General features: G+C 53.8%; 1 protein-coding gene across 1 annotated transcript in view; it reads left to right on the top strand.

The window, feature by feature from the left end:
- Nucleotides 1-23618, top strand: part of LOC144275259 (E3 ubiquitin-protein ligase TRIM39-like) — a 412642-nt gene that overhangs the window by 328367 nt on the left and 60657 nt on the right. The window lies entirely within an intron of this gene.

Genomic DNA, 23618 nt, shown 5'->3' with positions numbered 1-23618 from the left:
CCCTGTGCCTGCCCGCCGGGGTCGCTCTGAGCCCGCTTCCCGGGGGGGGCTCTGGCTCCAGGGGACACGAGCCTGGGCGAGCTGCGAGCCGGGCTCCAGGCGCCGGCTGCCCGCGGAGCCATCGGGGGCTGGGGGTCTCCGCCAGCAGGTGAGGAGGGGCTGGTGTTGTGCACGGATCGGGGAGAGAGCGAGCAGGGAAGTGCCGGTTTGGGGGGGGGGAAGAGTTGGGTGGGTGCATCGATCACACTGGGGAACGCGGGGTCTATTGGGGAGGGGGCTGTGCGCTGACCAGATGGGAGCAGGGGCAGGTGGGGTCTATTGGGGAGGGCGCTGTGCTCTGATCAGGTGGGGGTATTGGGGAGGGGATGGGGCGGGGTCTATTGGGGTGGGAGCTGTCTGCTGACCAGATGGGGGAGGGGGTCGCGCGGGGTCTATTGGGGAGGGGGCTGTGCGTGGACCAGATGGAAGGAAGGTTAAGGGGGGCAAAATAGGTGGGTAACCTGCAGGAGCTGAAGTTGCCTCCCGAGACAAGAGCTCCGCTGCTGGGCAGCAAATCATGAGCGCGGATCGTTTTGGAGCGGAAGGGGAAGTGATTTTTCTCTGCAGTGAGAGAAGACGTCTCCGTTGGTCCCCAGGGCAGACTTCGTTTCTTTGTCTTTTAACTGATGGGCCAAAGTGTCCTAACGCCCCCTCTGAACTGCCGTCCCAGCAGCGCCGCGTGTCTCAGCCCGCCGTCTGGGGGGGTCTGGGGCTGACCCTCACTTGGGGTCCCAAGCAAGCGCTGGGGACGAGGCGCTGAAGGACGGGATCTTACTGGAGGGCAGATGAAGAGATTTTATTCTAGCAAAGCGCCAGCTCTCTGCCTAAAGCACCGATCTCCTGCCTGCTCTGAAATCCACCCGCTGACTTGGAGCCTTGACAGTTTGTGTGCCTCGGGGGGGCACAGGGCCATTTGGAGAAGGGATTTCTGAGATCCCCTCCTCCCCCTAACAAAACCCCCAACCAGCTAAAGTTGATCTGCTTTCCATACAGCCAAGGCTGCTCAGATCACTGCAGCAGGGTTTTAAATGCATCCGATGAAGTGAGCTGTAGCTCAGGAAAGCTTATGCTCAGATAAATTTATTAGTCTCTAAGGTGCCACAAGTCCTCCTGTTCTTTTTTTAGATGGCTGAGAGTTCTCCAGCAGAGTGCAGGGCGACCCCCAGCCCTTTGGGGGAGATCAAATGACCACGTTATGAACCACTTTGATTCTAGGTTTGCCTGCTGCTCAGCCGGTGTGAGACTCAGACGCCAAGCAGATCACACTGTGCCCGTGCAGGGAGAGAGGGGAAGGAGCCTGAAAGCTAGTTATGGGTGCCTGTCACGGGTAGGCGGGGCATGTAGCAGATCAGGTCTCTGAGGCCCTGTTTGTCAACCATTCAGTTTTCTTCAAGTTGCAAGGAGAGAGGCTTGTAGACAGCCTGGAGAAGAAATCGCTTTGCATGAGGATTCTGTCGATGTTTAAGCCGAGGGGTGTTTTCTGCAAAGGGAGGAGGTGGGAAGGAACCTGCTTTACGGCTCAGGCTCTGTCTGCACTTAAAACACGATAGCTGCTGCAGCCCTTCAGTACAGACACTTCCCACAGCAACGGGACTCCGAGTCCAGCGCTCTAGGCCTCGCTGCCTCCATTAGTACAGAAAAGAGTGAGAAAAATGATGAGGGACGTGGAGCAGCTTCTGTGTGAGGAGAGATTAATAAGACTGGGACTTTTCACCTTGGAAAAGAGATGACCAATGGGGGATAAGATAGAGGTGTATAAAATCATGACTGATGTGGAGAAAGTAAATCAGGAAGTGTTGTTTACTCTTTCTCATAACACAAGAACCAGGGGTCACCCCATGAAATTAATAGGCAGCAGGTTTAAAAGAAACAAAAGGAAGTATTTCTTCACACAATGGAGAGTCAACCTGTGGAACTCCTTGCCAGAGGATGTTGTGAAGGCCAAGACTATAAGAGGGTTCAAAAAAGAACTAGATAAGTTCATGGAGGACAGGTCCCTCAACTGCTATTGGCTAGCATGGGCAGGGATGGTTTCCCTAGTCTATATTTTCAAGAAGCTGGGAATGGGTGACAGGGGATGGATCACTTGATTACCAGAGCTCCTGTGATTCTGGGTTGTTTTTTTTTTAAATCTCTCCACAATTTTGGTTGCAATTGAAACTTCTAGTTAAAGCGATCAGTGTGGGGGGAGGGCGGGGGCTGGACTCTCTGTTGCCTTGCACTTTGTTTGTGTCACCTTTACACTGATGCAAAGTGAGCATGAAATACCAAAAGAACTGCAGACACTAGTGTAAATGACACACACCAGGATCAGGGTATGGCTGGATTGGGGCCCAGAACTCTTCCCTCATCCACCCATCACGGCACAAGGAGTTTGATCCTGGGCCTCATGCCAACTGCCCATAAGGGGCAGCTTAGAAATTCTTCGATTGCACAAAGCTGGTGTGTCTCCCTATGTCACCTGCCTCCTCCCAATCTTTAGTCTGGGGACTTGGTGTGGTAGCAAAGAGAGTGTGGTGCATAATGCTGGCTCAGAACTGCTGCCACGACAGCCAGTGTAACTTAGAGCAGCCTCAACGGTGCTCTACGTTTTATGTCAGGTGCTATTTCAGGCACCAGCCAGCCGAAGCTTGGGGGAACAAAAGGGTGACTTCAAGCCCCCTTTTCTCATCCCTCTTTGCTGAGCCAAGTGAAAACTTGGCACTGCTGAGAATTCAGACTCAGGCATAAGGCAATGGAGAACGCCAATCTTTCTTCTGCTGTGAAGAGTTGGTAAAACTCAAAGCCCAGATGGCACCGTTATTAAGCCCATTATTTTTTTCTCTTTGCTATTTAAAAATAATGAGATGCAAAACCAATATGAGTGCAGCAGTAATGTTGTATGGTTCGGACACACAAGTTAAGTTTCCTATGACAACACAAACTTGATCAACTTGCATGTGTGGAGCATATTTTTCCTCTTCCTGTTGTTCTTGTTGTATTTCAAAATTTACCACCCAGGGTTCTTTGTGGCATGTAATGCGGCTTGTATTAAAAACGCCACAAACGCAAACTTACAGGAATGGGCCAGAACTTGACAGCTTACAAGAGTGGCTGCTACAGGGATCGGGGCTGATTTTAGAGGGCACAATTTTCAAAAGCACCAAAGTGACTTAAGTGGACTTGGAAATTTTACCTCTAGTCTTCCTTATGAATTAATTTTTTATTTTATTTTTTTTTAAAGGGAGCTGTAGCCTGTTTTCCACAGGGTCAGTCTCAGTTCAAGCCAATGCCGTAGGGCATTTCAGGCTGCTGTCCTGTCTGGTCCAGCCCAGGGGACAATATCTGATGCTTCCAGGGAAAGCAAGAACCCGCTGTAACATACATGGCTAGTTTTACCATGCTGTAAATGGAGGTGGGGAATTCATTACTGACCTCCGTGGCATTCAGACTATGTTCTGAAGCATGGGATTGGGCCAGAGGGACAGCTAGCGCTGGACACAGCGTCTAGGGTCTCAGATTGGGAAGTTCCTTGGAGAATTCCACTGGGTGGGAGACTCAGCTGTGAAGGGAGGGGGCGAGCAGGAGCATCTCATAAGCCAACATTGGAATAACTGAAGTAATGTTCCTTTTCCATGGAGCCTCAGCTCTCTGGAACCTCTGCAAATGCTTTAGCCACGTGTTTAACTCCATCCATAGGAGTAGCCTTGGATCGCAGTGGGAGGGCTCAGGTGCGTACGTGTTTGCAGGATGGGCGCTCAGGGCAGTCCCTGACGCCAGGGCAAAGTGGATGTGAAGAGCCACTGTCTGAATTTGGGAGCCTGCCTGCACACCAAATCCACTAGGCGCTGGGTGCATGACTGCAAGGTGCTGGGACGGGGAAAATCAGCCCTGGGTGATTATTTCAAGTAAAAAACCAGAGCCATTTCTGGGGTCTTTCAGCTTCTAATGCCCTTTCCCTTCTGCAGCTGGATTTAAGCCTATGATAAAATCCTTCTCAATGCCAAGTCAGTGCCATAAATCACTGGCCTGGGTGCAGGAATCAGTAGGCGAAGTTCTCTGGCCTGGGTTATGCCAGGGCTCAGACTAAATTATTCTTCCCAAAACTTTTAAAAGCTGAGACCCGTCCTCAAGGCAAAGAAACCAATCGTGCCCCTCACCCGTCAGCAATGTGTTAGCGACCCCACCCCCCATTTTCATGGATACATCTTCAAACCCCACCCCACCCACCACGGCTAGCCTTTCCCCATGCTTCAGGACACGCTGGAGGAGATGATCCTAACCGTCCCCTCTAACATTAAGAGCTGAGGGACCCCATCCTGGAGCATCTTAAAAATCACGGTTCCCAGACTCTGTAACGGGGCTGCTTTGCCGGGCTCACCTTTCTCCCTCCGTCAGGTTGGCCGATGGGGATAATGAGCCTGGAGATCTCATTCCCGCTGTTCTGAGTGGTGCCCATGTGCACACGACCCAACTCAGCTCTTCCTGTATCCCAGGAATGTCTTCATCTTCTGGGATCCTCATGGCAGCAGTGGGATGATTTAACGAAGTCCCTTAGTCATGGGGCCTTTCTCTGGCTTTTGTTTCAGAGCCAGCGTCATGGAAACGTCTCCTGGTGCGTGGAGTGGTGGCAGCGGTGGGGGTGCTAGTCTCATTATACCGATGTGGGGTTTGGAAAGGTAGAAGGAAAGTGTTTGCCTACTCGCGACTCGTCTTCAGGAAGCTGCTGACTCATCCCTCCCAGCAGCCTGGAAGTCGGCAGGATTCCCAGGAATCTGAGCTCCCCGCAGTGTGTGACAGGGACGGGGACCAGGCCCAGGGAACCAGAAACAGGAATCGAGACCCAGCCCTGGAGAATGGGGAAGGAGACCTGTTTGCGAATTCCTATCCGGTCTGCTGAATTGTTCACGTCCAGACCCTCCCCACAGTTCTTAAAAAGTCGAAGCATTTCGTTTAGACGCTTTTCAAACAAACCATTTTGATTTTTCAGTTTGAAACAATTTTTTGTTTAAAAATGTCCTTCAATTTTATTTTAAAAATTCAAAAAGTTACAACCCTTGAAATGTTCCTGGGTCTCTTTGTTTTTGTTTTTTTTAAAGATTTTTGGTTCATCAAAAATTTGGAAAAATGTTAGTTTTGTTCAACCTGAAACCGGTTTTTTTCCAACTCTTTTTTGGAATTGCCAGCTACCAAAAAATTCTGTTTGCCCAGCTCGAGGGGCGGGTGAGGATTTTGGCGGTTATATTGTGGGTCTCTAAGTCTCCTTGTTGCTCAAAGTTTTCTTACTGCAACAAATTAATTTGGGATGAGGGCAGGATGGGCAAAAGCTTCCTAAAAGTGCACCCAAACTGTGGCCCAGCCCCTGTGCCACCCCTTCTCCTCGAGGTCCTGCCCCCTCAAACCGCTCCTTTCCCTGAGGCCCCCCCTCACACCGCCTTTCTCCCTCAGCTTCCACTTCATGCCGCCCCTTGCCCACAAAACACTGCCCCCCGCCACTCCCTTCTCTCCCCCATCATCCAGTCACTCACACTTATGGCCAGTAAAAAGTGGTGGGCCCTGGTCTCCCCTGTTCCGGCACCCCTGGGTGAGAGTGGGAGAGGATGAAGAACTCATTTCAAATATAACTCCCCCCCACCTCAAAACAGCACAATTTGCCAGCAACAGCAAAACATGCACCTAACCAACCCGGGCCAGTCACGCTGTGTTGTGTGTTACATTCCCGTCCTGGGGCGGTTTATGTCTTGGAGAATGTGAACCCTGCAGGCCTGGGTGTTTCTCTGCGTAATGTGACCTCAGTGCTCCTGATGAGAGCCGTTGTTTGTAAATGTTTCAGTAGCAGACATATTTATCATTCATGGACAGACAGACATTTATTCACAATTAGAACTGGTCAAAAATAGCGAGGGTGGAGAGGTTCATGAAAATTGAAGAAGAAACCACTCCCCCCGCCCCATAGTCTTCAAACTTATTTGGAAATGTTTTTAATTATCAAATATTTGTTTCATTTTGGTGGGAAAAACTCCACGTTCTCTCTCAAGTGGGCAGAGAAATCCAAAATGTTTTTTTTAAAGAGGTAACTTTTTTCAAATGATCAATGTAATCCAAAGTGGCATTTTTAGTTAAAAGGTTGCATTGTCAGTGTAAAACACTTTTGAACCAGCTCTGTTACTGTATAACAAGATGAGTTTATTTTTCATGATGCATTGTTTGGGCCAGGTTCCAAGTGCATTTCAGTTTTTGCACAGCTCTTCTCTTCTTGCATCTGCACCTCTCATAAGCTGTGGCCTTAATTTTGGGCCTGGAAACACTTACGTGCATGTTTAACTTTAATTACTGCTGTGAATAATTCCATTTCAATGGGACAACTCTGAGGTCGGGTTTACGCTACAGCCCTACATCGGTGTAACTATGTCATTTCTTTAATTTTCTTTCTTTTATATGTGAAAGTTCTTGAGAGGTTAAAGCAGGTAAAATACATGAACAGGTTCGGACAGTCCGAGTTTGTCAGTGCAAAGTGACAGCAGAGATGTGGTATCTGCTAGTTTTCCATAAGTCTCTCAGGGTTACCCAGGAGAACTTTGGGGATCTCTGTCTTGCATCGGGAATGTTCCCTGAAAGTGTCCAAACAGATCAGAGCTACAGAACCATTCCCTGGATCCATTCTTATAGCTGTCTTCCCCGGAAAGCAGTCTGGCAAGTGTTCCTGTCAGCTCATTGCTAAGTTATCTGTCAAAACACTAGAGTTTTCAGGTGCCTAAGTAGCCCCCGGAATCAGGGTGAAATTATCCTCCCTGCCACCACCAAAATTGGAAATCGTGCCCCCGAGCCCACGGTACCCTACCGTGCTTCCCCCATAGGAACTGCATGAACAGGCAACTCTGCAAGTTATCTGCATGCCTCTGCAAGTCACCCCCATGCCTCTCCATTTCCTTGGCCACATGTATCCTGTCCCCATGCTGGCGGCTAATCCAGAAAAAGAGGGAAAGAGCTCACCACTGCGACCACCTGAGGGATGTGTTGGGGTGAGATCAGCTGGTCAAAGCAGGAAGTAGGGAGAGAATCTGAGACTTGAAGCTCCTTGAGTGACCTCTGCCCTTTCTAGACCTGCCCTTCAATCAGACACAGCGATTGTAAAGTTGAACGTGATAGTAACTAGACCCATTTTAAACCCTTCACCACACAAGACAAAGCCCGTAGGATTCATCATGAACTATTTATTTCTCCTCCCCTGGCTCCCTGCAGCCACCAGCCACCTTGGAGCTTTCCCTCGTCTCTCCCAGGCTGGGCTCACTTGATTGCAGGAGCTCAGCGGAGGGTCCAAAGCTTTGCTCTTTCGCTTCCATTCTTCCCGTCTTTGGGTGGCTGCATTGGCAACTGAGCAGCCTGATGGAAACACTGAGTCCTCTGTCTCGGCAGGCAGGCCCAGCCACCAAAGCCAAAGACTCCCTGAGAACAGGGGGAGGTTCGCCTGAACTCTCAGGAGTGGAGGCTGGGCCCATAGGGTAGGGTTACCATATTTGAACTTTCAAAAAAGAGGACACTCCGAGGGTGGGGGGGGGAGTGGTAGCCCTGCCACCTATCTACTCCCTCCCACTTCCTGCCCCCTGACTGCCCCCCACAGAACCGCCAACCCATCCAACCCGCCCTGCTCCTTGTCCCCTGATCGCCCCCTCCCAGGACCCTGCCCTCTATCTAAGCCTTCCTTCTCCCTGTCTCCAACTGCCCCCTCCTTAGACCCCTCCACCCTAACTGCCCCCCTAGAACTCCACCCCCTACCTGTCCCCTGACTGCCCTGCCCCCTATCCGCACCCCCACCCCGTGACAGACCTCCGGCTCTCCCACACCCATCCAACCACGCCCTGTCCCCTGACTGCCCCCGCAGAACCCTCAACCCATCTAATCCCCCCTGCTCCCTGCCCCTGATTCCCCCCCCGAACCTCCGCCCTTTCCAACCCCCCCCCGCTCTCTGTCCCTTGACTCCCCCAACCCCTCTTCATATGCCCACCCCCTGACAGGCTCCTCCCAGAACCCCTCACCCATCCAACCCCTCCTGCTCCCTGTCTCCTGACTGTCCCTTGGGACCCCATGCCCCTTCTCCAGCCCCCCCGGCCCACGCACCCTGCTGCTCAGAGCAGTGTGTCTGGGGTGCGGAGCCAGACACAGTGCCGTGCTCCGCTGCAGAGTGCGCAGCTCCCCCTCCTCCCCCACAGTGCTGCATTGGGAGGGAAATCCTCGACCTTTGGAGAGTTTTACAAATTCCTCCCGGAGGGCAATTTAACACCCAAAAAGCCAGACATGTCCGGGAAACTCCGGACGCATGGTAACCCGACCACAGGGACTCCAGGATCTGCAGCTGCTGCCACCTGTATGGTGAATCCTCCGACTCATCACCAACCAGCTCTTCCCGATTCTGCAACCTGGCCCCACGGTCTGACAGTGCAGGAGAACAGAAACCCTTTGGGACAGCAGGAGAGTCTCCTCGATGCCGCACTCTTCGCATGGCTTCCCGCGGTCACCGGGAAACACGACTACCCTGCCCCAGGAGTCTCTCAAGGAGCTGCCGGCGCAGTCACTGGGCACCCACTCATAATGGTCTCGGGCAGTGCCATTGAAGAGGGAGCTGAGCAGACCGTCCCTTCTGTGACTTCCTGAATTGCTGCCAGGATGGATTCTCCTCTGCGCTAGGGAGAGTCCCCGAGGACAAGCAGCTGTGGTGGGGGAGGGAGCAAGACAAGCACTCCCCCTGAGCCCTTGACTAGCAGGCAAGCAGGACTCTGGGAGCCAGGGATCGGTGTGTCTTGCTGGGAGAGCAGAGCTGGAGAGCAGAAAAGGGCATTGGAGGAATTGTAGAAAAGTCAGTGTCATGGCTGGGTCATGGGCAGCCAGACCTAGTGGTCAGAGGCAGAGTCCACACTCACAAGACAGGAGTCGAGAGTCAGCTGGGTGAGGACACTGGAAGAGCAGAAGCAAAAGACCAAATTGTGTTCAGAACCTCAAGTCAGGTGAGTCACCCTGAGTCCGGATGCCAGGAAATCAAGCCTGGGGAGTGGGAGCAGGAACAGCCAACACACGGTCCAGAGCCGGGGAGGAGCTCAGCTGTTCAGACAGCTTCTTCTTCCTGCTGCTGGTTTAAGGAGGTCCCCGGGCCAGTTAGCTGCTCTGGGACTCTGCCAATAGGAGCCTCAAACTGGGTCTGGACTTCGTCAGTCCTAGGTAAGCAGTTTTTCGTAGGCTTCCAGGTGGCGTGCTGGAGGGTGGCTGCTCCCAGGAACCCTGCAGACCCAGGTTAATGACCCATGGGTCAGGACAGTGAGTGATCTCTCCCCGCTCAAACCTCCTGCACGAAACAGTCTCCAGGGTCCCGGATGCATCCTCTGAGAAGAAAAAAACAGTCATGAGGACAAATAGGCTATGGAACAGGAGCCCCCTCTTTCTTGCAACAGCCCCAAGTGTCCAGAAGAGTGGATGGTTCTTACCTCCAGGAGATGCCTGGGATCTTCCATCTAAGCCTCAAGGGGACCCCTGTTGCTTGGTCTGACAGGAGGAGATCATCTGTCCCCACTGCTCCCTGCACTGGGCTGGCTGCAGCACACATCTGTGTAAGAGGCTGGGCCAGAGAGATGTTACAATCAGGGTCCAGGCACCCCAGAAGGAGAACAGAGGGTCTGAAACCAGAAGACGAAGCAATCAAATCAGCGGATTCGACAGAGAAGTTTTCTACCCTACAGGGACATCAAAGAAGGTCTGTTAGGAAAGCTGAGATGTTAGTCTGGAAACTGCTAAGGCAAAGATTGTGACTTGTTAAGATTCAGTTTATCTCACTACAAAGTGTGTTGTGTTTTGTTTCTCTCTTTGAAATGTGTCTCTTTCTCTTGCTTAGTATCACTTAAATCTCTTCTTTGTTACTATGCTTCCCGAACCACCTCAGTGTTGTGTGTTCGAGTGAAGTGTGAGTCTCCAGCCTACCCAACAGGCTGAGCTGTGCCCTGTCTCTCTGAAGGTAGCGAATAATTTCTGAGCGGTGCTGGGCCCAGAGTCCAAGGGCAGTTCACCAGACATCTCGTGGGAAGCCCAAAGAGACCAAAGGAGCAGGAGAGATTCCGGCCCCACTGACCCATGGGAACTTCCCACAGAAGAGCCTACACAGGGCTCTAGACACAGCCACTTTGGGTGTGTACCAGAGTTCACTCACCGCTAGATGCTGGCCAGGCCTCGTGTCATTGCTTTCTCGCTGGGCTAGCAACCCCGCTCATACTCACTCTTGCAGTTTGTTGGCTGGGAACTCAGCCCTCCAACCAGGTGACTGTCCTTTACTCCACTCCTTCCTGGCTCGTGCTTCTTGCAAACAAAGTCCCTAAATGTCTTGAACAGAAACAAGGCCTTCCACCCTCATGGGGAGTTCTTCCTCAGCCTGATTTCGGTTCGGCCTGCCCTTCTTGGGTTTCTAGGGTCTTCTATGTCCCCTTCCTTAGGGACGGTGAGAGAAGCCAGTCCTACCCTGGACTCCAGGGTTTGGCCCAAGGCCATCTACTGAACAGCTCGCTCTGCTTATGGACTTTTGCTGCTGTTTTCCCTTGTTTCCTCTCAGGTGGGGCTCACGTGGTCATCAATTTGGCCTAGCCCCAGGCTAGGCAGCCATAGGCCAAGCCACCCTGTTAGATACCCTCCTCCTTCAAATCCGGTCCAGCCCGGCTGACAGGTTTGCTCAGAGGATGGTGAAACCCCATTGCTGATCAGAAGGAGGTCAGAGTCTGTTCTCTAGGAGCTGAAGGTCCGTTTGTCCTGCTGCGGGAAGTGGAGCTGGAGAGCGGAGATGTTAGGTGAAAGAGACTGCATGATGGAGTTGGAGACTGAGGGACGGGAGCCTCCTCCCAGAAACGCTCCCAGGAGAACAGGTTTGAGGAGGAGTTCTCTGGGGAGCCTCTTGCTTGGAAAAAAACAAGGGTGGCACATTGATGAAGATGTCTCTGTCCTAGGGATGGGGGAAGCTCCCAGCCAGGCTATGGAGCAGGGATCCCATTTCTCCCCCAAGAGACCCATTTTGCCCAAAGAAGTCAGTGGCTCTTACCTCCAAGAGGGAGCGGGCTCTTCCCTCTCAGCCTCTTTGAGAACTACCACTGCTTGGCTTCCTAGGACAAGGGACCTGTCCCCACTGCTCCCTGAGGTGGTTCAGCTTCTGATTGCACCCATCTGGGAGGCTGTCACACATGCCAGGGCCTAGAAGACATGCGGGGAGGAGGGTCCTCTTCATGTCAGACTCTGAGAGCCCAGAGAAGGGCCAAAGGAAGAATAAAGGGCAGGAGATGAAGCTAGCCCGGAGCCTCTGTCCCATCCTCACCTCCTGAAATGTGGAGCTTCCTGAGCTTCAGTTGGGCAGACAGTCTGTAGCCCTGACGCAAAGGTCCTTCTGCGACATATGGGGCAGGAAGATCTCTGCCTGGGAGCATGGGAAATGGGATGGGGGTGACATCAAAGAAAGAGGGGAGGGATATGGGTGTGAGGGAAAGAGCTCCTGCCCCAGATGAAGGAATTCGGGGGCCGTGGGAAGGACACAGCTCCACAGAGAGGGGAGAGAGTTCCTGTGAGTGCCAGGGGCCTCCATTTCTGCTTCCACTAGTCCCCCATTTATAGTGAGACAGAGCAGTACCTGCAGCAGGGAGCGGGACTTGCTGAACAGGGAGGGGAACCTTGAAGAGCATCAGATGAGCCACAGCCCTTGCAGCGCCTCGGGCATCTGGTGCAAGTGCCGAATCATGTGAAGCTGGCTCATGACCTTGGCTGTGACATCCTCATGCTGCAGGGGAACGAGAACATGTCAGAGACTGAGACACTCCCCAGGAATTAGGGAGGATGAAGGGCACCTGGAACCAGCACCATCATTTCCACCCAGCAGCTGCTCATGTCTGAGTGGTAGATTCACCCTCCTGACCCCCAGGATGGAGGCTTGCTGTCCTCTGTAGTGACCTTCAGTGCCAACACCCCTCCTTGTAGGGTGAGCTCCTGCCACTTCCCCATCCGTGCCCCTGACAGCTGTTCCACCTCCAACCCACCTGGGGACACCGCTCAAGTTCGGAGAACCCTCTCTTCCACCTCTACCTCCATCCCCACCCAGGTAGGGCAGGGAAGGGGCTCTAGAAGGGTGGCGGGGGGAGGGAGGGATTCTGGCAGCAGTGAAGTGGGATGGGGAGAGCTTGAGACCTTTCCCCAAGACACCCCAGTGACAAAAGCTGAAACCACAGGATGGCAGCCCTGGTGAATGGGGCAGGTCAGCAGCCCCTGACGACTGAATCCTCCCAATCTCTCGAGAGCGGGTCCAGCCCTACCAGCAGCAAGACCGGCTTTCCACGCCCATGTGCCTCAGTCAGTCACCATCACCAGTCAGTCCTTGGCCTCCCAGGATGCCAGGGATGGGAGCAACTCTCGATGGTGGCTCGGGTGACATGGACACTAGGCCATGGGGAAATGGGTGCAGCTCTGTGGGGCAGGAAAGGTTCCCAGAGGGCACTTAGGGGACTCTCCTGTCCTTCCCAGGAGTGATAGCAGAGCACCACATCCTAAGAACCGAAGTCCATGAAGGCCAGAAGTGCCCACTAGGCTCCTTGCTACCAGGCCAGCAAATGGCAAGAGGATGGGAATGAGGCCCTGGGCCCCACCCCAAGCTTCTGAGTCGATTGCAGCTGCTTACCGTGTCCCCCATCAGTTGCTGGGCTTCCCCCAGGAGGGAGTAGACCAGCACCAGCCCAGCCTGGCTGACACGCAGCAGGGGGTCGTGGATGGCCAGCAATGCTGTCTGTGCGAAGGATCTTCTCTGCACGACAGAGAAGAATTTTTCAAAGACCTAAAACCAAGAGGACATGAGGCTCGAGTAGACTGCCCAGAGCCAGCCTCCAAGTCCTGGCGGTACAATGGCGTCTAGTGCCCCAAAGGGCGGGGAAGAGAGCTGCTGTGGCCAAGGCACTTCATTCCCCAGGAGGCTTTCAGGGTCCCAGGGCTCAGGGAAGCCCCTTTATTAAAAGGTGGCAGATGCTGAGGGACCAAAGCCTCCAGTGGCTCTTTCGGGAAGGCAATTTATGGCAGGGGCCAGGATGGGCTGGAAATGGATCTCTAATGTGTGTGAGCAGGCCCACTCTGCTGTGCAGGGCACAGAGACGACAGGGGACTTTGTCTTGCTTCCAGCAGAGAGATCTCCTGCACCTCAGCGGCTAGAGGAGTGTGCGTGTGTTGTTGAGGGGAGGAGGGGGTTGGAGCTGACAGACCAAAGGTCTCTTCCCCCAGCTAAGTGATTTCTCTAGTTGCTGGCTATGGCCTCTGCAGCTCCTTGGTTTCTTCAAGGGGAATCCAACCTGCAGCCTGACAAGAACAAGGAGACTCCTGGCCCAGTCCCAGTGTGGGACCTTTAGCACCAGCGTGTCCCACTGGTTGCTGGATGAGGAACTCTGAGCTGGAAATAAGGAGCGGGCTCTTTTCCTGTCTCCAGGAGGCATCCACTGCAGGGAGCCCAGCCAGGCCCACTCCCTGAGCTGTGTCATGCCCTGGCACAGTGCCCTTACCTCCCCCACTCTGGCTGTGTTCTTGTAGCCCAAGAGCCTGCTGTCCTGGTGCCAGTCATAGCACCAGAGATCCTCCACGTCATGTATGGTCAGGCCTGGAAGAGAGAGAGAGAGAGAGAGACTTTTCTCCTCATTCTGGTTGCAGTTTCTGTGTCCTTCCAATCCCATTGGTGGCTGCACAGTGGAGTGGAGAAGAACAGAGGCAGAGAGAGACTTGTCCTCCGGCTGGGGTCAGTCTGAGAGAAATGGTCTAGGGTCCCATTATCAACCTGTGGTCACTCTCAGTCCCCTATTGGGTTCCGTGTCCCAGCTGGGTTCCTTACCCCTCTGTTGGAGCAGCAGTTGGTAGAGCCGGTAAGTCCCCTCCCTGGCCTGCCGGCTGATGTCCTTGTCTGGATCGCTGACCAATAGAGCCAGCTGGGCCACATGGTGACCCATCTGAGGGAACTCGGCTGAGATCTAAAGGAAGGGAGAGCAGAGGGGACTCCATCAGCATTTTCCTGTCAGCTCCCTGTCCCCCCTGGGCCAGAGGGCTCCTTCCTTTTAGCCCCTCTGCAGGAGATGCTGGGGGAGAGGAGCTTGAGATCGACCCTTCATTTGCTCTGCTGCCAAGGGAGCCTGCAGCTGCTTTGGGATGCCAAGCAGGGGCTGGAGCATGGGCCCCTTAAAGGCCCAGAGACAACACTGAACCAGGACAAGAAGAACTTGACTCAAGCCGAGCTCAGTTCTGCTCTGCCTCTGCCTCCCCATGAAGAACCCTCCTAACCCACAGCCCCGCAGCAGCAGGAGCAGATCCTGCAGCCCACTGGAGCCAGCCCGCCTCCGCCTGGAGCCAGCAAGCTGGGCTCGGAGCTCACTTACATCAAACTCAGGGAGGGTGACTGTGTATCTCAGCAGGGCTGTGCTGCTCCTGATAGCCCTGGCTCGCTCCTGCGACACCCTGGACACGACCCAGAGGTTGACATGCTGTGGGGAAAGGAGGCAGGTCAGACTCGGTGGCCAGCTGCTCCTGCTTTGCAAATGAGCCCCGTGCCCCCAGCCCCAGGGGCCTGAGACATTCTGCGCAGGGGGGAATAGCTGAGTCATTGATGGCAGAGCTTTAGAAGGGGATTCTTTCCCCCAGGACGCAGCTTGTACCCTTCAGGTCACAACTTGTCAGCGTCTCTTTAGATTGGGACAATGTTCGGGGTCGGGGCTGGTCCCATCCTCCCAGAACTCCTGATTCCTGAACAGTTCACCAGAAAGAAGACTGAACCCTTGGTCCTTCCCTGCTACGCAACTCCTTGGGGGGATGTAGGGAGTGACTGAGAGCACAATCCCCCCAGGAATTTCAGAGCACATCAGAGGGAAGGGCTGATTCCCTGGGCTCCTCCTCTTTCTCTAGGAAGGAGCATGTGCCTCTTCTCTGAGAACTATCTCCCCAATCTCATGGGCTCTGTGTGTTGGAGGGGTGGGGGAAGGGTGGATTTTCAGACTCTCACTCCCCAAGACAGCCAGGAGCCCTGTGCTTAGTGCTCAGCAGAACCAGGCAGAGCTCTGGCTTGGAGTCCCAGCTCCTTCCTCTGTCCCTCAAGAAGGAAGGACCTGACACTACATTGCACTGACCTCCCCAATCAAGGACGGCCCACTGGGGACCCAGCTAGGAGGACAGAGTAGAAAATGCATCTTCCAGTCTCTCCTTACCAGTCCCCCAAAGAGTTACGGTCAAATGGGGCTCACCTCCAAGATGAAGTGGAGCCTGTCTGTGTCTGGGGACTCTGCCAGCAGGTTCCCCAGCATGGCATCCAGGACCTCTGGGATGACTTTCTGCAGAGCCTGCAAAGCATGGGTCAGAGTTAGGGAACCTGGGCCTACACCTGCCACAGGATGGGAAGAGGGGTCTCTGGGAAGCACTGGGGAGACTTCCAAACACATCTCCCGGCCTTTCTCCTTCACATCCCACTGCAGGCAATTTGCAAGAATTGATGACCCCTGGACCTTTAATCCATGAGTTTAGCAGGTCTCTGCAGAGGGCCTTGTAGGCAGAAGAGTATGAAACAGCCAAGTTGCTATGGATGGAAGCTGGGCTTCTGGGCAAAACAAGGCTTATGAAAGAAAGAAAGAAAGAAAGAAAGAAAGAAAGAAAGAAAGAAAGAAAGAAAGAAAGAAAGAAAGAAAGAAAGAAAGAAAGAAAGGAAGAAAGGAAGAAAGGAAGAAAGGAAGAAAGAAAGAAAGCAATCCCCCAGGGAGGGGTAATCTCTTCCCTGCTGGAGGGAAGGATCCAAACCTGCAGCTTGTTCCATCTCCGCTACCCCACCCCTAAATCTGGAGCTCCAGCGAATCAAGGGAGCAGGGACCAAGCACTACTCTCGAAGAGGAGGAGGATGGAGGAGGAGGAGGTACCTGGATGCCGGTGGTGTCCTTCTCCGTGCCCAGGGTGAAGACGGAGTGAAGGGCAGCTCGCAAGAGGTGGGTCTCTAGGGCTGGCTCCAGGGCAGGTTTCATGGTGCTGGCAAGAGAGAGGAGCTGGTATTAGACTGTGCAGTACGGGGGTGGGACTGTCGCCAAGACGGACACAAAGCCACAGGGATAGAGGCACAGGCTGGCGAGAACGGAAACTGAGGCACTTAGCTAGGGAATGACAAGGCCAAGGTGTCCCAGACAGACAGTGGCAGGACAGGAATAGCTCCTGTTCCCTGGAGCCTGCTGCCCCTCCTGTATCGGAGCCCGGGAGTGAGCCCCTCCTCAAGGCCCCTGTCATGTTATGGGAGTGAAAAGAAGAGCCCCGCCAGGAGAGAGTGAATCTTCCCACCCCACCATCTCTGCCAGAGGCGCCACTCTTGGGAGGTGACTTGGGAGGGGCAGTGACGGAGACTCCTAGCCTTGGGCCTGAGCAACACTGGGGTGAGGGGAGCCGGCGGGGTGGGGCGGTGGGGCTGTGTCGGTACCAGAGGTAGCCCACTGCAGCCAGGGAGTGGGCGAGGACGGCGCTGGGTGACGAGTCATCGGGAAGCTCCTCGATGAGCTCCTGTGAGACGCAAAGGAGACAAAGGAGCGTGTGAGATAAAGGCCCAACTGACACCTCCCAGTGAGGAGATGACACAGCCTGTGCCCCACATGGCCAGCAGGATCCCCCACCACCTCCCACTCCCTTTCTGCCCATCCGACTTGTCCCCCTTCCCGGATTCCTGCCCAGCTCGCTCCCAATCCCCTTCTCTCCTCCTCCCTGTCAAAACTGCCCCCATTCAGCCTCATCCCGACGACCGAGCTGGGACCATGAGATTCCTTGTCCCCCACTCTCAGCTGCCCTCCAGCCCCACAATTCTCCCCCTCCCTCCAGCTGCTGTATGGCGTGTCTCACTCACCACGATCCTCTTCACCACAGCCGCCTTGCAGCAGCGCGGCTCCAGCGTGTCCTCCCCTCTCTCCCATGCAGCCAGACATGCGGGGTAGATGGCCTGAAGGAACAGGAGCTGCTGCCCCTCATCCTGGACCCACCAGGAGTGGGGTATAGCGAGAGACAACCTGTTAGCTAGGGACCTTCCTGCCCCACCCACACCAGCTCCAGGGCTCAGGCCTCAATGGGGGATTGTGGGGGCCCGCCTATTTTCCAAATCCCCCACAACTCCTACACAAGCAGGATCACGAACTGGGACAGTGCCTGTGGGGGGAGATGACTTTGGCAGTTGTGGGACAAAGACCCCCATCTTGGGGGTCCCACATCATGCATGTAAAAGGGCCCCATTAGGGGTGGTGGATCAGGAGGCACAAGACCCTGGGCAGGGGGTGGGGATGCTGGGAAGGGACAGGGCAATCTTGGTTCCAGCCCAGGTGGGGAACATTTGTACCTTATCTCTGCACTGGAGCTGCTCTCGGATGACCTTGAGAGCAGCTTCATCTTTGGCCATGTCCACCCCTTCCTCCTGCTCCGAATCCAGGGGGGTCCCTGCACCAGGGAGGGAAGGACAGGGGCGTGGTGGGCAGAGCAGGATTCAAGACCCCCCTTCCCACCTCAGGCACCCAGGGCAGATGGGGCCCCAAACCTCCCTCTCAGGGATGCCTTCAGCCCCCAACAGCTGCAGAAGCCCAGAGCAGAGCCCCCCCTCCACTGGCCAGGACTCCAGGGGAGGTGCCGATTCCCCCAGCCCCGGAGCAGCAAGGACCAAAGTGGCAGCAGCTCTTCACACCCCCACCCCCAGGTCCCCGTGCGAAGGGGCAGCTGTGTGACGGCTGCTGCTGTCCGTGGGGTTCGCTGGGCTCAGGCCAGACACCTGGGGTGGGGACCCCCCCCCATATCCCTGGGAGAGCGTCTGGGCCCAGGGTGTTCACATCCCGTCCTCACCCCTCCCGGAGTCCAGCCTGGCTCCTCACCTGGAACAAAGCAGTGGCCTCCATCGGCCTGGCTGCTGCCAGAGGCCCAGGTGCTGCCGCTGTCCCCTGCTGAGCTGCCGGTGCTGGGACAGGGACCTTCCGCCTCCTGGCCTGCAGGGGCTGGAAGGTCCTCATAGACCGGGCAGGGCGATGCCTCCTGATGGGAATGAGGGCTGGGCTCCTGGGGCTGCTGCTGCCCACACAACAAGCCCCAGAGCCACCCTACCCGGCGCCCCTCCTGGGCTGGGTCCTGTCTGCCAAACCGCAGCCTGGGCCAGCTCCGCTGGGGCCTGGTCGGGGCCTCTCCCAGCTCGGCGCCTGCACCGGGAGCCGGGGTCCTTTTCCAGAAGGCCGGGCACTTCCGCCGTCTGGCCTGGACGGGACCTGCTTCCCCGCCAGCGGGAACGCAGGGCTTGCTCTGCCCCTTGGGAAGACGGCAGCTGCTTCCCTCAGGCTCTGGGGCCACCTGCAGAGCCTTCCTCCTGAACATCCGCAGGAGCCTGGCCATCCTGGAACCGAGCGGGGAGCAGGGGTGAATCTGGGCTCAAGGCAGCCTTTCACTCATGGGCTTTTTCCGTCCCTCCTCCTCCCTGCTCCAACCACAGCAGCCCCTTCTGCCCCTACAGGAGTGTAGGGAGTGCCATCTACACACACGAGCAGGAGTTCATTGCATGATCTTCTCCCAACGTTCCCCCTCGTAATCCCTGCTGCTGCAATATCCAGGAACTCTCATCCTTTTCCAGCAATGGGGTAAGTCCCAAAGACCATCAGTTCCTCTGGACAAGCAGTCCCCTCCTGTCGTCCCAGGCCACTCTCCCACCAAGGCTAGAGAAGGAACAGAAGCCAGGAGTCCGGACTTCTCCTGGGAAACCATTCCCCACGTCAAAGACACAAAGACCCTCGGCACAGGAAGACCAGGGCCCTCCTCGTTCCCCATTGATTTCCAGACTCAGCAGCTCACAGGGTCTGGCCCAGCTCCGAGACTCTCAGCCTGGGGAACAGTGTCCCACAAGGGAAGGGCTGGGAGCCCCATTACTGGAACCTTTCCAAACACACTGGAGACGGCTCTGGAGAAGCCCCTGCCTGGCCTAAGAGTGAGGGGCTCTTGGGGGCTGTTTGCAAAGGAAATCCCCCTTCGGAGGTAGTCTCTCCCCATTTCTGCCTCTCCCCAGACAGACAGGGGAAGCCACCGAGGAACCCGAATGCCACTCACTTGCTCTCAGTGATGGGATGATGGATGGCGGATGTTCAGGGTCAGCAGACGTCCCCCGCCCTCCTCCTCACTCTCCAAGCCCAAGGCAGGCTGGAGAGGGTGGTGACCTCAGGAGTTACCCTGCCGAGCCAGCAGGCAGGGTGATGACACGAGGGCGATCGACCGGCTGTGAAAACAAGAGTCTGTCTGATTGCCAAGGGACGGAGAAACTCAGCCAGCAGCAGGGGGGTGCAGAACACGGCCCTAGGGTGGAGGTGACAGCGCCTCCAGGATCCTGACATCCCAGCACTTTACACACCTTCCTGGAGCCTCCCAAACCCACTGGGCTGTAGCCATGGGACCCCAACCCTACTGATGGCAAACGGGCCTCAGCTACCGGCTCAGGGCCAGACCGAGTGTCAGAGCCATGGATGGACCCCTTCACTAACCACTGCCGCACACTCCCTCCCACAGCTGGCAATTGCAACCAGGCCCTAATGTCTGGTCCCCCTGCCTTTGAGAGGGAGTGTCACTCCTGCTTCCATTGCTGCTTATTGATCTGTGGGACTTTGGGCAAGTTGCTCCCCCTCCCTATGGCTCTCTGGGACTCACATCCCTGAATGGACTTTAAAAAAGACAATGGTTCAAGTTTGGCCCCAACTAGTTCTTGTTTCTCAAGACTAGCCATTTCAGCAAAGTTTAGAATTCTTGAATTCAACACCTGGAAACATCCCTTTCTCCTTCGCAAACGGCCTTAACATCCGTTATCTCACCCAGGCTCCCTGCTGCCTGGACTTAGAGAATTGACCCTATTCCCATTGGACCTACCCAAGGTGTCACATAGCAAAGCGGTGACGGAGCCAGAAAGAGAAGACAACAGTCCTGACTCCTGTTCTGACTAACAGACAACAACCCCCCGGAGGCAGGGATAAAGCCCAGGAAATAAGGTGTGAACATTTGCATGGAAACCGTTTTCTGTCAGAAAATCCATTCAGACAAAACCACTTTGTTTCTTGAAATCATAACAAGTAGGATTAAAATTCTTTGTAAAAATATTTGTTTGCAAAACAAGAGCATCTCCTGTTTGTCACAGTGCATTCAACTGTCTCGTCGTACACAAAGGGGAGACACTATGATCTAGCAAAAAGTAAAAGGAGTACTTGTGGCACCTTAGAGACTAACGAATTTATTTGAGCATAAGCTTTCGTGAGCTCCAGCTCACTTCATCGGATGCATCTGTAGCTCTCGACAGCTGTAGCTCACGAAAGCTTCTGCTCAAATAAATTGGTTAGTCTCTAAGGTGTGACAAGTCCTCCTGTTCTTTTTGCAAATACAGACTAACATGGCTGCTACTCTGAAACCAACTATGATCTAGAAAATTGGATGAGATGCTTCAGTCCGAGCTAAGTAGTTGCTGCTCTTCACAATTTCAAAAGAATAAAATACAAATAAAAGAGAATATTAGGTCATAATCGGATATGGCTCAGTGTGATCGGACACCTCCTAGTCTGCACTGCTCCGAGTGACACTCTTCAGTGGATCCCTAGCATCCACCCATGGTGAGGTAGGTGGGAGAGGATTGTTCTTCGTACTTGACAGAAGGAGAAACGAAGGCTGAGAAAGGAGCAGGGAATTGTCTTAGCTGATGCAGCCAGTCAGTAGCAGAATTGCTCTCAAATGAGCTACAGACCAGCAATTGTTCCTAGTAATTATGCAGCAAGTATTTGAGAAGAATTGGAATGTTCGAGAGGATCATGAACTGCTCCGAGACAATGAATGGAGAGCAGCATCCACATTGGTCAGACATATAACTGGTTGTGACTTATTTGCTTGGTCATCAAAGAGAACAACAAAGACCAGTTTCCTCCCTGTCAATAGCCCCCTCCTCAGCCAATCAGGGTTGAGACTTTGAGGGGTGGGAGGCTAAGGGTTCTCATCAAATAGCCCAAAGAATGGCCCTGGTCACCACCGAGGCGATCACTCTCGGAGCCCTATTCCAGTCTCCTCTCTGTGAGGGCCTCCCACAACCCCCCCGGCTCCCGCTTCACAAACAGAGCTCCTGGTGGTGTGAGGAGAGCAGAGGAAAAGGACAAAGGAAGCAAGAAGAGAAAGGTAGGAGGGACAGAGGAAAAGGGAAAACCAAAAGGAGAAACCCCAATGTCCCCAGTGATTCTAAGGGACAAAGTCTTAGGTCGGAAAAAAAATGCTGCCCCCACAATCAAGTCTTTTCGTTTCCTAAAAATCAGCCGGCACCTGATGGATCAGACTGAAGAGGTTCCAAACCTCTCCGAGGCTCTTACCTTCTATACAGGGACGTCTGTTTTTGAGCAAAACCACCACAAGAAAAGGAGGAAACTCCAAAGAGGGTCCTCCTTGCGCTCACGAATGTGAAAGTGAATGTTCTCTCAGTCCTCCAGGAGAGACCTCGAGAAGGAGACGTGCTGAAGCAAAGCCACAGGGATCTCCGAGGTGGCCCCTGTCCTGCACCCCTGTCCTGCCTGGCTGATGTCAAGATCTCTCTGTGAGATCATCGCCTCCCCACCACCTTTGTCCAATAGGCTGAGGTCCTGCCAAAGGCCCTTGTGATGTCACTGCCACACCCACCCCTCCCTTGCAGTGCTGATGTCCTGCCCCTGTCCAGCCACACTGGATGTTTCAGCCGCTTCCCCTGGATCACCCCACGCAATGAGCGTTCATTGTGGGCTCAAATCGAACAAAGTAAAACATCAGAGGCTTCTCCCCATGCTATGCTCAGTTTTTCATAAATTAGCAGACTTTATGGACAGAAGAGACAATTAGAGCATGTCATCTGACCCCCTGCCTATCACATGCTTTCTGTAGAGCATAGGAGCTAGTTTTTGACTACACACGTTCCAGAAAGGCATCTAGTCTTCATTAGAAGACATCAAGAGGTGGGGAACTTTGTGACTTTGTCCTCACCCACAGCTATTTCACATTTGGGGACAATGTATACCTTCAAACCAGCGGCACTGCTTTGGGTACCCGCATGGCCTCACAGTATGCCCATATTTTTATGGCTGACTTAGAATAACGCTTCCTCAGCTCTCGTCCGCTAATGCCCCTACTCTACTTGTGCTACATTGATGACACCTTCATCATCTGGACCCATGGAAAAGAAGCCCTTGAGGAATTCCACCATGATTTCAACAATTTCCATCCCACCATCATCCTTAGCCTGGACCAGTCCACACAAGAGATCCACTTCCTGGACACTACGGTGCTAATAAGCGATGGTCACATAAACACCACCCTATACTGGAAACCTATTGACCGCTATACTTACCTACATGCCTCCAGCTTCCATCCAGGACACACCACACGATCCATTGTCTACAGCCAAACTCTACGATACAACCGCATTTGCTCCAACCCCTCAGGCAGAGACAAATATCTACAAGATCTCTATCAAGCATTCTTACAACCACAATACACACCTGCTGAAGTGAAGAAACAGACTGACAGAGCCAAAAAAGTACCCAGAAGTTACCTACTACAGGACAGGCCCAACAAAGAAAATAACAAAACACCACTAGCCATCACCTTCAGCCCCCAACTAAAACCTCTCCAACGCATCATCAAGGATCTACAACCTATCCTGAAGGACGCCCCATCACTCTCACAGATCTTGGGAGACAGGCCAGTCCTTGCCTGCAGACAGCCCCCCAACCTGAAGCAAATACTCACCAGCAACCACACACCACACAACAGAACCACTAACCCAGGATCCTATCCTTGCAACAAAGCCCGTTGCCAACTGTGTCCACATATCTATTCAGGGGACACCATCATAGGGCCTAATCACATCAGCCACACTATCAGAGCCTCGTTCACCTGCACGTCTACCAATGTGATATATGCCATCATGTGCCAGCAATGCCCCTCTGCCATGTACATTGGCCAAACTGGACAGTCTCTACGTAAAAGAATAAATGGACACAAATCAGACGTCAAGTATTATAACATTCAAAAAGCAGTCGGAGAACACTTCAATCTCTCTGGTCACTCGAACTCAGACCTAAATGTGGCAATTCTTCAACAACAATAAACTTCAAAAACAGACTCCAAGGAGAGACTGCTGAATTGGAATTAATTTGCAAACTGGACACAATTAATTTAGGCTTGAATAAAGACTGGGAGTGGATGTGTCATTGCACAAAGTAAATCTATTTCCCCGTATTTCCCCCCCTACTGTTCTTGTCAACTGATGCGTTGGAGAGGTTTTTGTTGGGGGCTGAAGGTGACGGCTAGTGGCGTTCTGTTATTTTCTTTGTTGGGCCTGTCCTATAGTAGGTAACTTCTGGGTACTCTTCTGGCGCTGTCAATCTGTTTCTTCACTTCAGCAGGTGGGTATTGTAGTTGTAAGAATGCTTGATAGAGATCTTGTAGGTGTTTGTCTCTGCCTGAGGGGTTGGAGCAAATGCGGTTGTATTGTAGAGCTTGACTGTAGACAGTGGATCGTGTGGTGTGATCTGGGTGAAAGCTGGAGG

The sequence above is a fragment of the Eretmochelys imbricata genome, chromosome 14 (genome assembly GCF_965152235.1).
Source record: "Eretmochelys imbricata isolate rEreImb1 chromosome 14, rEreImb1.hap1, whole genome shotgun sequence".
NCBI classification, from domain to species: domain Eukaryota; kingdom Metazoa; phylum Chordata; order Testudines; family Cheloniidae; genus Eretmochelys; species Eretmochelys imbricata.
This window is presented reverse-complemented; position numbering and strand designations above follow the sequence as displayed.